Source organism: Camellia sinensis, chromosome 15, assembly GCF_055761805.1.
Source record: "Camellia sinensis isolate YWXY chromosome 15, ASM5576180v1, whole genome shotgun sequence".
NCBI classification, from domain to species: Eukaryota; Viridiplantae; Streptophyta; class Magnoliopsida; order Ericales; family Theaceae; genus Camellia; species Camellia sinensis.
In genome coordinates this window covers 128,235,148-128,250,819 of record NC_138975.1, presented here as the reverse complement: position 1 = coordinate 128,250,819, position 15,672 = coordinate 128,235,148, and the positions used below count along the sequence as shown (strand labels likewise).

The window sequence follows — 15,672 nt, the reverse complement described above, 5'->3', positions numbered from 1 at the left end:
CATTTTAGTTATGCTCTTGTATTGCTATTTGTGGAATACTTTGATAGAGAACTATTTTGGCAATCGGTAGAAGATTGCATTATTGTGTTGTAGAAATGAATTGAAATTTGGGAAAATTGAAACAATTTTCAATTCATGCATTGCATAATCATACTCATACTCTCATTCATGGAAATTATGAAACTTTTGAGAAATTATTATTGACAACATCGGTTACAATTGAATTGGTTGAATTATTAAAGTTAATAATGTCGTAAAATCTGGGAAGTGTAGAAAATGTTTGCAAATTGAATTAAGTTGGCTTGACGTCCTCGATGAAAATTCAGAAACCCGTGCGGAGTCAGGTGTCCAATTGCCCTTCTAGAAAATAATCAAAGAATCTAGATTTTTGGTAGTTCTGTATAGACTACTTGCAGACACATGCCTACGAATTTCGAGGGTATTATTTACGGTTTAATAATTAGTCTTTCAAAATGAATAGAACTCGGAATATTTTGGAAGGATTTTCATTGGTGCATTCATGAGAAACGAAAACGTTTTAACATGAAATAGTATCAATTGCATTCGTGATCATACACATGTTAATCTCATATACATTGGTAATATTGTCTCTATTGGGTATTAGTGCTCAATCCTTCATGGAATACCATTTTCAGGTATTGATGAGATACCTCCGGCTCGTTGAAGGCTTGTGATTGGCATTTTGGAGCAAGAAGGAGCTTTACTTTTGTTATTATCTTTGTATAGGTTTTGAGCTTAATTGTACGGGTAGAAACTCCTCTTTTTGTAATAATGTTCCACTTCTTGAAAGATGTAAGTCCTTAGGGCATTTATTTGAGATATGACTTGTTTTGTGATAGTATCACGTGATATAGATTTAGGCTTAGAGGTTATAGATGTATAATCCATGTGATTTATTTTGTATATCTCACTTGATGAAATGACGAAGTTGAAAAAGAGATTTACTTTCATTATGAATATCAATAAATATTGAGTATTATGTCGGTTTCGATATGTATGAATTGAATGGATATCTAATGAAGGAATGAAAATAGATTGAATTAATGTTGATCAGATCTATAGAAATTGGGGCTGCGGAATTGTGGGTATTTGGAGTGGGCAGCAATATATCTTCCTTCTCTGGTCAATGCTGAGATTTTTTCTTTTTTTTTCTATAGTCAAAAAGATTCAAGGCTGTTGTCATTCGAATTGATAGTCCTAGAGGTGATGCTCTTGCGTCTGATTTGTAAGTGCTGCGATGTTATTTCTTTATAGTAAGTTTAAATTGTGAATATACCATATGATGCTTGTTCCAATAAGAGGGTTTGTAAATTAATTAATCTATGAGAATGCTTACTACCTGGAGTAATGATTTAGGGTATTTTGGTGCGTTGGCTCATCATTAGATCTATATCAAACATGTTTTAATATTGTTCACTATATCTAGGATACACAAATAAGAACATAAACAACTTTGTTGTTGATAATAAATAAATAATTACAAGAAATTCAGTGTGGATGGCTGGAGTTGAGTGAGAGCTGAAGTGGCCTTAGGAGGAGAGGGAGAGTGAGAGTGGTAGTAATAGAAATCTTGAGATGGTGAACCAGAACCCACAAGCTAGAAGGAGGCTTGCTTGCTTTAAGATGAAGGAAAAGGCTCACAATTTGTGGAGGGGTAGGGCTAAGCGATGCCCAGATTTTTGGAGAGAAAACTAAACATCCTATTATTCCATAATAATCATAACAAGGAGATTGATAAATAATAAAACCCTGATAACACTCCAAAGACTAAACTACCTTCAAGCTAAATAAATAAAACACAATCATAACAACCTCTCAAAGTCATGATGTGAGTTGTGAAAGCATCAAGAGTTTGTGAAAGCATCAGAATAGTGTGGGATTTTGTGAAAAAATCAGCCAACCGCATAGCGGAGGAGACAATAGCAAGACAAAGTCCGAAGTTGAAGATGATTGACACACATAATGGCAATAAGGCTATGTTTGGGAACATGAGTTTTTAGCCAAAAAATCAAAAGGTAAATACAAAAATCAACCCATTCTCTCTACTTTTTTTTGCACTTTTTTTCGTAAGTAGTCAAAAAGTTACGAAAAAAGTCAATTCCAAATGAACCCTAAATCTCAACATGTTTGGTCTGCTCATGAAAAACAGAGTTGTGTGTCATCATCATCTTCATCTTATGTAAAGAACCCCTCCCTGTATCCGCTATTCATAGCTCACTAAAGGCTGAACTTCCATTTTTGTTCCTTTTAGTAGCTGTGAAATGATTATTTTGGTGTAAACTTCTACTAAATCCACTTCATGAGAGCTTGAAATATAAACCAAAGGTATATGTAATCAATATTTTTCCCTAATCCACTGAAGTTAAAGACTTAATTGAGCATTCTATTGATGGGGTTGCATACAATACAGTCTGATCTTTGGTTGAAACAACTGGCCAACTAATGGTGTCAGACTCCCAGTTAACAGCAGCAGTGCCTTTCATAATTTGTGCTAACATCCATGGACAAATTTCACTTCTTGGGTGCTTGAAATCCAAACGAAAGTTGAAAAGTTGAAACTTGAAGGTAAATCCAGTTACACATGCCAGTAAATAATGTAATTAACTCAATATGTTCCTCCCAATATTTAAAAGGTTTTCTTTTTTACAGGCCTTCAATACGTTGTAAACTGTTGTTTGAATAACTAAACTTTTTTCTCAAATGAACTTGCTAGTGGCCTATATTCCTTTTGCAGTCAACTTTCAGAATCAGTTTCCATTTATCTCCACTTGAAGTAGATTTTTCGAAAAAGGAATAGATAAAGTAGGTTACCAATTAGGAGGAGGTTCACATTCATGCTGCTTTTGAGAGAGTCAGAGCCTTATGAGCTTTGATTGTTTGAAATGACGTTCACAAACTTAATAATGTTATTCTTAGTATCTCTTATTGCATTATATATCACATTCTTATGCTGAAGAATGCGAAAAAAATGATTATTTGGTTCTTCATTTTTTGATAATATTTTGCAAATATCTTGCATATATTGACATTAAAAGTGAAAGGTATAACATGCTGAAAGAAACATCAAAACAGTAAGAGCTGTGAACAAAAACTTTTTTAATAAAAGATATTTGGTTTCACGAGAAGGTCAAGTTTACTCAGCTAATTGGAATTTCAGACATAGTTCTTTCTTATGTTTAGTATAATTAATGTATGTTTATATCTCCATTCCTGGATTAATATTTTGTTCCGCATAGCAGAGAGGTAAAATAGAAAGGAAAGAAAAAGAAATTGACTCATTTGCCTTGATGTTTATCTTATACAGAATGTGGAGGGAAATTAGACTCCTCGCTGCCTCAAAGCCTGTCAATGACTGATGTGGCGACTAGTGGAGGATACTATATGCAATGGCAGTAGGGGTTATAGTTGAAGAGTATCTTACATTAATAGGATCAATTGGTGTTGTGACTGGTAAACCTAGCAATTCACATTTTTATGTTTTCTTTGATATTGTTAAGACACTTTAGCATGCCACTATTTACAATTTTTCTTTTCATTTCTCTTAATTTTAAAATTCAACTAATCGATGAATGGACGATGTCTCAAGGAAAAACATTTATTCCAAAAGGTTTTAAACAATATAACCATAACTCAATCGTTAATCAATAACAATTAATAGGATGGATGCCTTTAGTTGATATTCAGCAATTCCTGAAAGGGTGACATTTTTTTGTTGACATCTGTTCGGAAAACATTAAATGTTTCCAAAACAAAGTGATACTAGACCAAACCTTGTCCTGTTCTTTAATTGCCCTTGTTTACTTATCGATGACAGAATGAGCAGCTGATTGAGAGACTTGCCTCCAAAATTTATGCCTAGTCAACATGGCAGATAAATTTATAGTAACTGTTTGGAGGCCTTTGATTATAGTTACGAATACAGTCAATGCTACAGATCTAGTTATGTTGTATTTGATGCATCATCACATGGCTGTCGTTCTTGCCATATCTTCACAAAATAATCAGAAAAGAGATCTTCACAATTTTATATGTAGCTATAGTTACTAGTTTGCTTCAGTTGTGAGAGACATTGTGTGGGCTAATTTTTCTTTCGATGAAGGAAGCCTATTTTGGGTGATCTAGATAATAGCTATTGATGTTTTGATAATTGTGCTTGTAGGGAAGTTTAATTTAGGAAAACTTTATGAAAAGATTGGCGTCAATAAAGAGATCTTATCAAGAGGAAGATTTGCAGAGCTTACTGTAGCTGAACATGGACCATTCAGGTAAGATGCCTGATTGATTTGCTGAGGATACATGTGCTTGTATATTTTGGAAACAGAAAAAGGGAAGCATTGACTTGATGCAACAATCCCACATCCTCATCGAAATATGACATTAAAATTTTGTATTGAGGGTTTATATTTGCTATTATTTATGCCTCCACAATGATGTCTTCAAGGTCAATTCAACCCACTAATTGCTCAACTGTAGATAACCGTCACCATGGTATTTTACTGTTAGGCTTTCGTTTTAGGGCTTATTTGGTGCTGCTTCTTATAAGATGAAAACTTATAATCACTAAGTAAAAGCTAAAAGCACCCCTTCTCCTACTTTCCAATTATCGGCTCTTTTAAACTTATTTCAGCTATTTCTGCGAAGAAGCGGCCAAACCAACACACCGGCACAAATTTTCAAAATAAAAAAAGCAATAAGCAGCTCCATAAGCTGCACCAAACAGGACTTTAATATGGTTTGACTACTTGTGATTTGTGAATAATAATCAAATTTGTCTTGTAGACCAGATGAAGTAGAACTCTTTGCCAAGTCTGCTCAGAATGCGTACAAACAGTTTAGAGACAAGTAGCATATTCAAGATCTATGACTGTACGGTAGTCAATCAATGTTTACTAATGGAGTGCAGTACTCTTTCAATCGCTTCATCACTATCCAATCATTATGTTGCAGGTAGATAAGATGGAGGAGGTGGCACAGGGAAGAGAGTGGACTGGTAAAGAAACAGCTTCACGAGGTTTGGTTGATGCTATTTGTACGGGAAAGAAATAAACCTTCTCGTATAATCCTGTTGATCAAGTTTGTGCTCCTCCGTACGACGTCGCTTTATTCCCTGAAAACACAAACGTGAGCTAGCCGGCGGGTGTGTGCCGGATACCTCTCCGATGTCTAAGTTAGCAAAATAGACAAATAGACAAAAGCTCTGTGTATTCGAGAATCAAAGTTGCGTTACCCCTCCAAAGGTGATGTTGTGAGCTTTTATAGGTTCTGTGTGGCATAATCCTAGTAGGACTCTTACTCCTCCCTGTAGAGTCCCCCTAGGAATCACATTCCTGAAAGATAATGCTTATCCTTTAACACCCCCTCACTGTTTAAACCAAGTGAGATGGTTTTACCATGGTCGGGTCCCAATATAACCGAGGTAAGCATGGCCATGCTAAGTCGCAGAGTAGACTGAACTAAAGCCAGTTCGGTTTCTTCCATTCACTACTCTTACCTTGGCTTCTCCTCTACAAACCATGATGTGTTTAGACTGAGCTAACCGCAACATGCCACGATCGGGCTAACTCTGAGTGTGGTGACCGGGCTGTCTGTAACACTCTCTTGGACTGAGATAACAACAAGGCCTTTTGGGGACCGGGCTAACGCCAAGGCCCTTTTTACTCCGCCCTTCTTACTGTGGCTTACAACGGCTCATTACCCAGCTCGGCCAATTTATATATATAAATTACCCTCTCAATTGCCCTTAATTCCATCTGCACAGCATGATAGGGATTACCCGTTATCCGCCGAGCTAAAAATTTTTAGCCTCCTAACCGAGCTAAAAAACTTTAGTTTTTCAACCGAGCTACAACACTGTCCGGTCAAAAGCGTCTCTTCAATCGTAGCAACTAAATCGCTTCTCATTCCAAGGACACGTGGCACACTCTGATTGGCCTAATGCAGTTGTCACGCCGCCTTCGTACTCCGTGTTTTTTGAATAGTCCCGCCCAAAGTTTGGGCCTTTCACCAAAACAAACCCTAAGGTTTTGAATCCATCACTTTACTATTCACACTCTTCTCCCTCTTCCTCCTGAGCTATCATTGTTTTTCGACCTGCAACTGAAAAAAGCCTCGTGTTCTTGCTTCTGGTGCCATTTCCATTTTCTAGTTCCTTCCTCTTCGACCTGGTAAGCTACATCTGTTCTCTTTTTGTTATTTTCGCACTTATTTTTTACAATCCACAACATATTGTTTATGTGTTTTTGTAAAACACATTTTCTCCATTTTTTGCTTTGCCTTGCATTTTCTGGGAAAAACCTTGTAAGAACCACTAGTATTCATGAAACAATCTGTAGAACACTACATCTGATCCAAAATCACAATGTAACCGAACTAGGAAGTTATTTGTAGTTGATGTCAGTCTAGCCAGACTAACCAACCGAACTAACACTTTATGCTATTCCAGTAGTTTTAACAAGTCACACCACCTTTTGATTCAATTAGCTGAGCTATCGAACCGTACTAGGTCTGCGTAATAACGTGCTTCAAAGCCTCAACCACGACCGAGCTACCGCTTGGGGCTAAACCAGCCCTCTTAGTCCAGATCGAACTAAGAACGCTACCCCCAGAGGCTCAACCGGGCTAACAAACACCTTGCTCAAACCGAGCTAAGACCCGTAGCATCTCACATAGCCGAGCTAAAACTTCATTTATCTTGCCTTTATTTCTTTTAGCACGGTCCAACGATCTGTGCTTAACACCTTTGTTTTTCGCTTTGCAGACTTAGGTTGTCCAGGCACTCCTTTGAGCGCTCAACCGAGCTACTCAACATCATTCTTCGACCGAGCTAACACTCCAGTTTAATTTATTCATAACTTAAACCACAAATGGGAAAGTATAGGTTTTTAGTTAACTCACCAGGTGCCGTGGCCGAATTTCAAAAAGATTATAACTTCCCTGATGATGTTCATCTCACCCTAGCCGACCTGGATATCATACCATGGGGAAAACACGGCTTCGTTCCTTTTACCCTACTGTCCATAGTAGAGACCGAACTAAGATTCCCTGTACAGCCTCTTCTCTGTGAATTCCTTAGGCAGACCAACCTTTGCCCAACCCAATTTTTCACCAATTCTTACCGTATAATAAATGGTATTGCCGAGCTAAACCGCCGAGCTGGCCTTAATCTCGGTTTAGCCGAGCTCTTTCATTAATATTCTATAGGCTTCGCCGAAGATGGATGGGTCTATTATTTAAGAATAAGACGCTGGCGTGAAAAAATAATAAAGGATACCTTAGATAAAGACGTAAATGATGATGACTTCCTCTGGGTATCTGGAAATTTTGAGGGCCAACAGGCCCAGATCCCTGGTGACAGAATAAATTGGAACAAGGGTGTAACCGGTAGAGTTACCTCGGCTTCATACTACGCCTTTCTTTACTTCGGTTTTCCCATCTTAAACCGTTCTAACTGTTGTCTTCTTTTAGGCAGATTTGAACTTCCTCAAATCCCAATACAGCTACCCCAACTTGAATATACTTCGCGCCGTCCTGCGATACCCCAACCGAAGTTGGACCGAGCTATTGGACTTTTAGCCGACCTACCGATATAGTGGCAAACGGAAGACCAAGGTAACTGACTTCTTATTGGAAGTCTCTCTCGAACCGGACCCAAACTTGCCCCAAATCAGATTGATCCCTCTGATCGCTGAGCAAGAGATGGCCAAAAAACGAGCTGTGAGGGCCCTTCTAACCGAAACAAACCAAGCCGAGGTACCACCAGCAAGCCAACCACAAGAGACCGTGGTGGCCTTGCCGACCCATCAACCCTCTTCATCTCGTCCAAACAAGCGTGCTCGGACTTCCACAACCGAGCCACGCCTTGTTGATGAAGAGGATACCATTCCTCCACCAAGCCCTCCACCAAGCCCACAACCGGAGCGCTCTGACCGGGCTAGTTCTTCCAAGTGGGCTCCAAAGATCACTTTTCAGAACCGTGCTATACGGGATACTGATTCAGTGGTCTTTGAAAAAGATCACCTAATGGCCTTCAATCTGGCCAAAAGTATTTGCCTTCCACCTGACATGGAGCACCATGACCACTTAACCGAGCTAAAGGCACTTCGCTCATCCACAAAATCCATGGTGCTGGTAAGTAGCTCTCTTGCTTATCTTTCAAATTCTTACAACTTTCTGCTCGGTCGTACTTAAAAAGTTTCTTTCCATCCTTTTGTAGGCCATACAGAAGAACCATATTGCTCACAAGCGAGTGTTGGAACTTCGAAAAACCACCAGGCAGGCCATGGCCGAGGCTAATGAAAGAACGGCCGAACAAAAAGTGGCCAGGAAACAAATAGCCGAGCTGAAAACCGAGAATGGTCGTCTAACCGGTCTTGTTAGCTCGGCTGAAGCAGACAAGCAAAAAGCAGCGGCCGTGGTAAAAGATAAGTATTTGTGCGAGCTCGCCAAGCTCGAGGGAAAAAAGAACACCGAGATAACCAAGCTTGAGAAGAAGCTGGGAGATGCGGAGGACCGTGGTTTCAAGGAAGGGGAGGCTCTTTACATTAAGTAATGAGAGGCGGCCAAAGACTTATTCTTTAAATGCGGATGGAGGGCGGCCGTGGCACAGCTCAGTCATGGGCCAGAGACCGAGGTCTTCAACCCTCCTCTGTATTTTATCCCGGGTTCGATGACGGAGTATGCTGCTGCCATTCAGCAACAATTTCTTCAGGTTGAGGATGACGAAGAAGAGACCGAGCCAAACAATACCCCGGTTATTAATGAACCTGCTGTTCAATCAGCTCAGTTAGAGCCACTGGTTGAAGATCTGACGACCGAAGTACCAGATGAGACCAGGCTACCAGATGAGACCGGCCTCCGAGTTGATCTTGACGCGGAAATAGATGACCTTTTTGCTTAATCTCTGTATTTTCGTCTTTTTGTTTTTGGACAAGAAGTTGTAACCGGGCTGAGGTCCCACCTTGTGTATTCAATTTGCACTTAATGAAATCCTCTTTTGTTCCAATTGTTATCTCGGTTTACTTCCATGCTGGTACTTGCTTTCTAACTGTAATTTGAATGAAGTATAACCTTCTCTTGCCGAGATACTTTATCCCGGTCTTTAGCTTTCCAATCTATCAAGCCATAGTTGCTAACTTCTTCAGCCTAGATTATTATCTCGGCTGAAGAAAAATAAGTGTTGGTTTTTCCAGCCAACCACTCTTCAGCCTAGATCCTTATCTCGGTTGAAGAGTACAAAGTGTTAGTTTTTCCAGCCAATTACTTTTCAGTCTGAATCCTTATCTCGGCTGAAGAGGACTAAGTGTTGGTTTTTCCAGCCAAACTTCCTGCAGCCTGGATCCTTATCCTGGGCTTAGGAGGGGTGTTGGTTATTCCAGCCAACCTCTAAGTTGGTTTTTCCAGCCAACCTAGAGTAAATTGTTTGGTTTTTCCAGCCAAACGTCTTGCAGCCTGGATCCTTATCCTGGGCTTAGGAGGAGTGTTGGTTATTCCAGCCAACCTCTAAGTTGGTTTTTCCAGCCAACCTAGAGTAAAGTGTTTAGTTTTTCCAGCCAAACGTCCTGCAGCCTGGATCCTTATCCTAGGCTTAGGAGGGGTGCACAGTTGGTTATTCTAGCCAATTATGTTTTCAATTTTCCTAACTTACTAAAATAATCTTTTACAGAGGAAACAGCTATACTGAAAAGAAACTGCTTGTTTTATTGAGAAAGGAAAAAACTACAAATATTTGGAAGCAAATCTAAAAATAAAATAACTTGAGATTGGCGGTGTTCCACGGCCTTGGAATGGCTTTGCTGTCTTCATCTTCCAAGTGGTATGCCCCTTTTCCTGCTAATCCAACCACTTTGTATGGTCCTTCCCAATTGGGCCCTAACTTGCCATCTCTGGGTACTAAAGTGTTTTCCATTACTTTGCGAAGTACCCAACCTCCAATCTTGAACTGTCTTGGATGCACTGTCTTGTTGTATTTCCTTGATAACTCTTGCTGGTATGAGGCGATGTGAATTAGTGCTCTTTCTCTTCTTTCTTCCACAAGATCGAGCTCCAAGGTGATGGCTTCTCCATTTAGGTCTGGATCAAAATTTTCACTTCTAATTGTAGGGAGGCCGACTTCCAATGGGATTACTGTTTCCATGCCATAGGCCAAGGAAAAATGTGTTTCCCTAGTAGATCGACGAGGTGTGATACGGTAAGCCTATAAGACATGAGGGAGCTCTTCAGCCCACTTGCCCTTTGCTTTTTCTAGCATTTTCTTCAATCCATCCAAGACAACTTTGTTTGATGCTTCTGCTTGGCCGTTTGCTTGGGGGTAAGCCGGTGTAGAATTGTAGAACTCTATATTGTACTCTTCACAAAAGCCTCTAAAAATTTTGCCGTCGAACTGGGTGCCATTGTCTGATATTAGAGCTTTTGGTATGCCGAACCGAATAATGATATTCTGCCAGACGAACTTCTTCACATCTTTCTCCTTTATTGATGCTAGTGCTTCTGCCTCCACCCACTTTGTGAAGCAGTCTGTTGCTGCTAGAAAGAACTTCCTATTGCCGGGTGCTGTTGGGAGTGGCCCTACTATGTCCAAGCCCCACACTGCGAAGGGCCATGGGCTAGTTAATGGTAGAAGTTCTCTGGCTGGTTGATGTATTTGGTGTGCGAATTTCTGACATTTCTTGCACCTCTTTACATACTTCTCTGAATCTGCTTGCATGTATGGCCACCAATATCCTTGCGAAATGACTCTGTAAGCTAATGATCTTCCTCCTTGGTGGCTTCCGCATACGCCTTCGTATATCTCGAGCAAGAATGCTTCAACTTTGCTAGGATGGACACACTTTAGTTAAGGTCCTGTGAAGGATTTCTTGTACAAGGCCATTGATGGGGAGAGCCAAAATCGCTGCGACTTTGCTCTTATTTTGTTGGCCTCTTTCTTCTCTTCTGGTAGGACGCCGTCTTTTAAGAATGCTATGATGGGATCCATCCATGAAGGGCCTAGTTCGGCGCAACATACTTCTTCTACTTCAGGTTCTTCAATGTTTGGTCTTGGTAAGTAGTCAATCAGTAACGGATGTGGGACAGATGTATCTGCCATTGAAGCAAAGTCTGCTAGTTCGTCCGCTCTACTGTTCTCTTCCCTACCAATCTGTTCTATCCGCACTACTTCAAATTTCTTGATCTCTTTTCTGACTAATTCTTGGTACTTAGCCATCCTGTCGTCTTTTGCCTCGTAATCACCTGAAATTTGATTTACCACCAGCTGTGAGTCACTGTAAACCATTAGCTCGGTGGCCTTCATGTAGGATGCTGATTTCAGTCCTGCTAAAAGTGCTTCATATTTCGCCTCATTGTTTGATGCTGGGAAGCCAAGGTTGACTGTTTGTTCCACTACTAGGCCATTTGGTGAGATGAGGACTATGCCGAGTCCTGCTCCGTGCCTGTTGGATGCTCCATCCACAAAGAGCTTCTACATCTCTCCTACGAATAACTTTCAGCAGGTAGAGGGATCAGATGATGCCTTGGGGTCCTGAGTGTTGCTGGTGTTTTCTTCCAAGTCCATGCTTGCTGTTTGCCCCTCATTATTTGATTGTACCAAGTCTTCATTTGCTGGTGAATCTTTGCTTGGTGTAGCATGGTTTGCTTCTTTCTCCCTTACTTTACTCTGGTCTGCCTTAGGGACTGACTGGGTATCCTGCACCAGGGGTTGCGTTATTCCGGCGTCAACTTCTAACCCTAGTTCGGTTGTATTCGTCAGGTCGACTGGGCAGATATGATGACTTCCTGGGGTGAATTCTACGACAAAGTCTGCCAAGGCTTGCGCTTTTATCGCGGTTCTGGGTTGGAACTTGATGTCGAACTGTCCCAACTCAACCGCCCACTTCAAGACTCGTCCAGAAAAGTTCACCCTCTCAAACAAAGCTTTTAATGGAAAAGCTGTGAGGACGATTATTGTGTGGGCGTGAAAGTAGTGCGACAATTTTCTTGAGGTCCTCATCAAGGCTAAGGCCAGTTTTTCCAATGGTAAGTACCTAGTTTCTGTGCCCAGCAATGTCTTGCTGACATAAAAGATGGACAGGTGTTGGATTCCTTCCGCTCGGACTAACACTGCGCTGATTGCGTGCTGTGAAACTGCTAGGTACAAGAATAGTTCTTCTCCAGGTATTGGGGTCATTAGCAACGGTGGAGAAGACATGTATTCTTTCAAACTTTCAAGGGCACGATCGCATTCTTCATCCCACTGAAACTTGGCCTTTAATGCTTGAAAGAATGGTGGACATTTGTCTGACGACCGACTTATGAACCGGTTTAGCGCGGCTGCCATACCGGTGAGATGCTGTACTTCTTTTACTGAGTCGGGCCTCTTTAGATCCTGGATTGCTTTGATCTGAGAAGGGTCTACCTCGATGCCACGGTTGGTTACCAGGAAGCCTAAGAATTTGCTAGATCCTACGCCGAACGCACACTTAGATGCATTAAAGCGTAACTTGTGTTTCTTCAGGATCTGAAACATCTCACCTAGGTCCTTGAGATGGTCACTCTTGTCCTTGCTCTTGACCACCATGTTGTCGATGTAAGCCTCCATGATTCTACCTAACAATGGTTCGAATATCTTGGTGACCATCCGTTGGAATATTGCCCTTGCGTTCTTTAGGTCAAAGGGCATGACCTTGTAGCAGTACAGTCCTCTTGGCGTTGTAAAAGATGTGACCTCCTGGTCTGGTTCATACATTGCGATCTGATGGTAACCTCTGTACGCATCGAGGAAGCTAAGACGGTTGTGTCCTGCCGTCAGATCTACCAGTTAGTCTATCCGTGGAAGAGGAAAACTGTCTTTTGGGCACGCCTTGTTGACCGTTTTGTAGTCCACACAGACATGCCATTTTCCATTCTTCTTAGGCACTACCACTGCATTGGAGATCCATCTGGGGTAGTGCACCTCTCTGATAGCTCTTGCTTCTAGCAGGTTTTTCACTTCCTCCGCCACTATCTCGGCATGGTGGAGTGCCGATCTACGAGTGCGCTGTATAATTGGTCTGGCAGTTGGGTGGACATTCAATTGGTGACAGATGAAGCTTGGGTCAATGCCAAGCATGTCATACGGCGTCCAGGCAAACACTTTAATGTTAGAGGTTAAGAATTCCATGACCTCTATTCTCTCAGTGCTGGACATAGATGAGCCAAGCAAAAAGAACTTATCTGGGTTCTTTTCATCTATTCTTACCTGTACCAAGTCTTCCACTGCCTTCTGTTCAGCGGCTTTGCCAACATTCGCAAACAATTCATTATTTTCGGGCTCTTCTGCCATCTGAACAAACCCCTTGGCAGCTCGGCTGCCATTTACTATGACGAAGCATTGCTTGGACATAATTTGGTCTCCATAGACCTCTTCAATTACTCCGGCTTCGTTGGGGAACCGCATGACTTGATGGTATGTTGAGGCTACCGCTCTCATGGCGTGCAGCCATGTCTTTCCCAAGATTATGTTGTAAGTGGAGGGCACTTTTAATACCCAGAATTCCACTTGTTTAGTCATGCTTCCTGCTCTAACTGGGAGGATTATCTTGCCGACTGGCCATTCTGGCATTGAGTTGAACCCGATCAGGGGAGATACGGCGGGTGCCAAGTCTTTGTCTTTCAATTTCAACTGTTTGAAAGTTTCGTAGTACATTATCTCACATGAGCTTCCTTGGTCAATCAAAATTCGCTTGACGTCGTAATCCTTGATGCGGAGAGTGATGACCAGTGCATCGTTGTAAGGGCAATATATCCTTTCAAAGTCTTTGTCTGAAAAATACATGACGTTCGTGGTCTCTGTTTTCCCCTTTTTAATGGTGGGCTGCGCACTTAATACCTCCCGTAAGTGCTCAGCCTTCTTTATCATGCCCCTGAGCTCACATACTCGCTTAGGCTCGAATACCCCATGTATTACGTTTATCACACCTTGAGGTGAGGCGTCGTTCAGTGTTCTGTCTGGGTGATCGTGGTTTTGGGGGGCTGGCTGCGTCCCTCCTTCTATGTACCGGTCTAGGTGACCAGCTGCCACTAACTCCTCCAGATGCTGTCTCAACGGTGCGCAATTTTCAGTGCGGTGCCCCTTTTCCTTATGGAAGGTGCACCGAGATCTTTTGTCGCAGTCCTTCTGAGCCTCTCCCAATTTAGCTGGCCATTTGACGAAAGGTTCATCGCGTATCTCACTGAGAATTCGGTAGATTGGTTTCTTGAATACTGTGGTAATGGCAGTGCGGACTCTCAACCATCTTTTATCTCGGTCCTCTTCGTTGTCTCGCCTGCCTCGTCCATTCTTGCTTGGACATTCTACCGTATTGACCTTCGCCGTAGTATTTTTGTCTGGTGTTACTGTCGCACCAGATTTAGCCTTGGCACGGGCGCCATTCTCCTCCACCCGCATATGTTGGCGTACTCTCTCCATCAAGGTTTCCATCGTGAGGGGTGGAGTCATTGTAATCGAATCCCTCAATCTGTTTCTGACTGGAAGTCCTCTTTTGTATTGCGCGATGACGAGATTGGTGGGGTAGTCCCCTATCTGGTTAAACGTCTCCTAGTAGCGACTATTGTAGGACCTCAATGTTTCTTTGTCGCCCATGTCAATGGAGAGTAGCTGATCAATCTCCACTGGCGTCTTGGTGTTCGTTCTGAATCTTGTCACGAACACCTCCGCTAATTGCGCCCAGGAGGCTATGCTGCCTTCTGGTAGCCTTTCGAACCAGGTTAAACCTAGGTCGCCAAGGCTGGATGGGAATAGGATGCACATCAAAGCTTCGTTCCGCCGGTATACTGCCATAACCTGGAGAAAGTGGCTTAGGTGCATGTAAGGGTCTGTCTTCCCTTCGTACGTGGTAAATTTAGGCTGGATGAAGCCTAAGGGTAATGGTGCGTTCTCAATCGCTGGAACGAACGACGAGCTATGTAGTCTTGCCAATGCTTTATCTGTTGGTTCGTAGGCAAGGTGCGGTATTGGCATTCTAACCTCGACGCTTCCATGCGTCCGAGGAGCCAACCGCTGAAGGGCTGAAACTCTGTGCGGGTCACGTGCCCTGGCATCCTCCTTCTGTCGCGCCCTTTCTTCGAGCACTGTCCGTAAGTCGGACGATCTAGGCAACTCCGTTTGCCTGGATGATGTCTTGTGCGTATGTGAGGGCCGATAAGTACTTCCCTCAGTGTAAGATCTAAATGATTTCGTTCTCTCAGACCTGGAGTAACGAGTTCTGGAAGTCCTTGATTGAGTGTCGCCTGTCCTGAGGCTTCTACTCTCTGCTTGCGATGGCGTGGTATGTCTACCACGATCTTCTAAGTGGCGAGGAGGCGTATTGCCTTTGCGCCCCTCTCCTGTTGCCACCCATTTTCCCTTGATCTGGCGCTTCATGGCCTCCATGTTCGCCGCCATCTTCCTTATTAGTTCATCTTGCTCTTTTACACGATCCTCCAAATCTTGAGGGTCAATTTTTCGCCTTTGCATTTCAGGACTTTATGAGCGAGAGCGACGGGGGCTGTTGTTCAGCCTCCCCCTTGCATCCCTCCGGGGATTCTGTCGCTGGGGCTCTAAGTCCGCCATGGGAGGGATAGAGGGCAATCCTTCGCCCCTCCCACCCCCCTCTGGGGTTTTTCCGTCAATGGCGGAATGCGGCAAATCTTCGTTGTGCG

General features: G+C 42.5%; 3 protein-coding genes and 1 pseudogene across 14 annotated transcripts in view; 2 read left to right on the top strand and 2 right to left on the bottom strand.

Annotated features, from left to right (window-relative positions):
* LOC114270840 (uncharacterized) overlaps positions 1-15,672 on the bottom strand; it is a 221,071-nt gene that overhangs the window by 95,158 nt on the left and 110,241 nt on the right. The gene's annotated exons all lie outside the window — the stretch shown is intronic.
* The window catches only part of LOC114270844 (uncharacterized), a 124,339-nt gene that overhangs the window by 95,158 nt on the left and 13,509 nt on the right, over positions 1-15,672 (bottom strand). The gene's annotated exons all lie outside the window — the stretch shown is intronic.
* The window catches only part of LOC114270837 (serine protease SPPA, chloroplastic), a 122,344-nt gene that overhangs the window by 105,459 nt on the left and 1,213 nt on the right, over positions 1-15,672 (top strand). The gene's annotated exons all lie outside the window — the stretch shown is intronic.
* On the top strand, positions 3,207-4,867 carry LOC114270870 (serine protease SPPA, chloroplastic pseudogene; annotated as a pseudogene). The gene is made up of 3 exons (XR_014357192.1): positions 3,207-3,471; positions 4,181-4,286; positions 4,801-4,867. The product of XR_014357192.1 is annotated as a serine protease SPPA, chloroplastic pseudogene (transcript).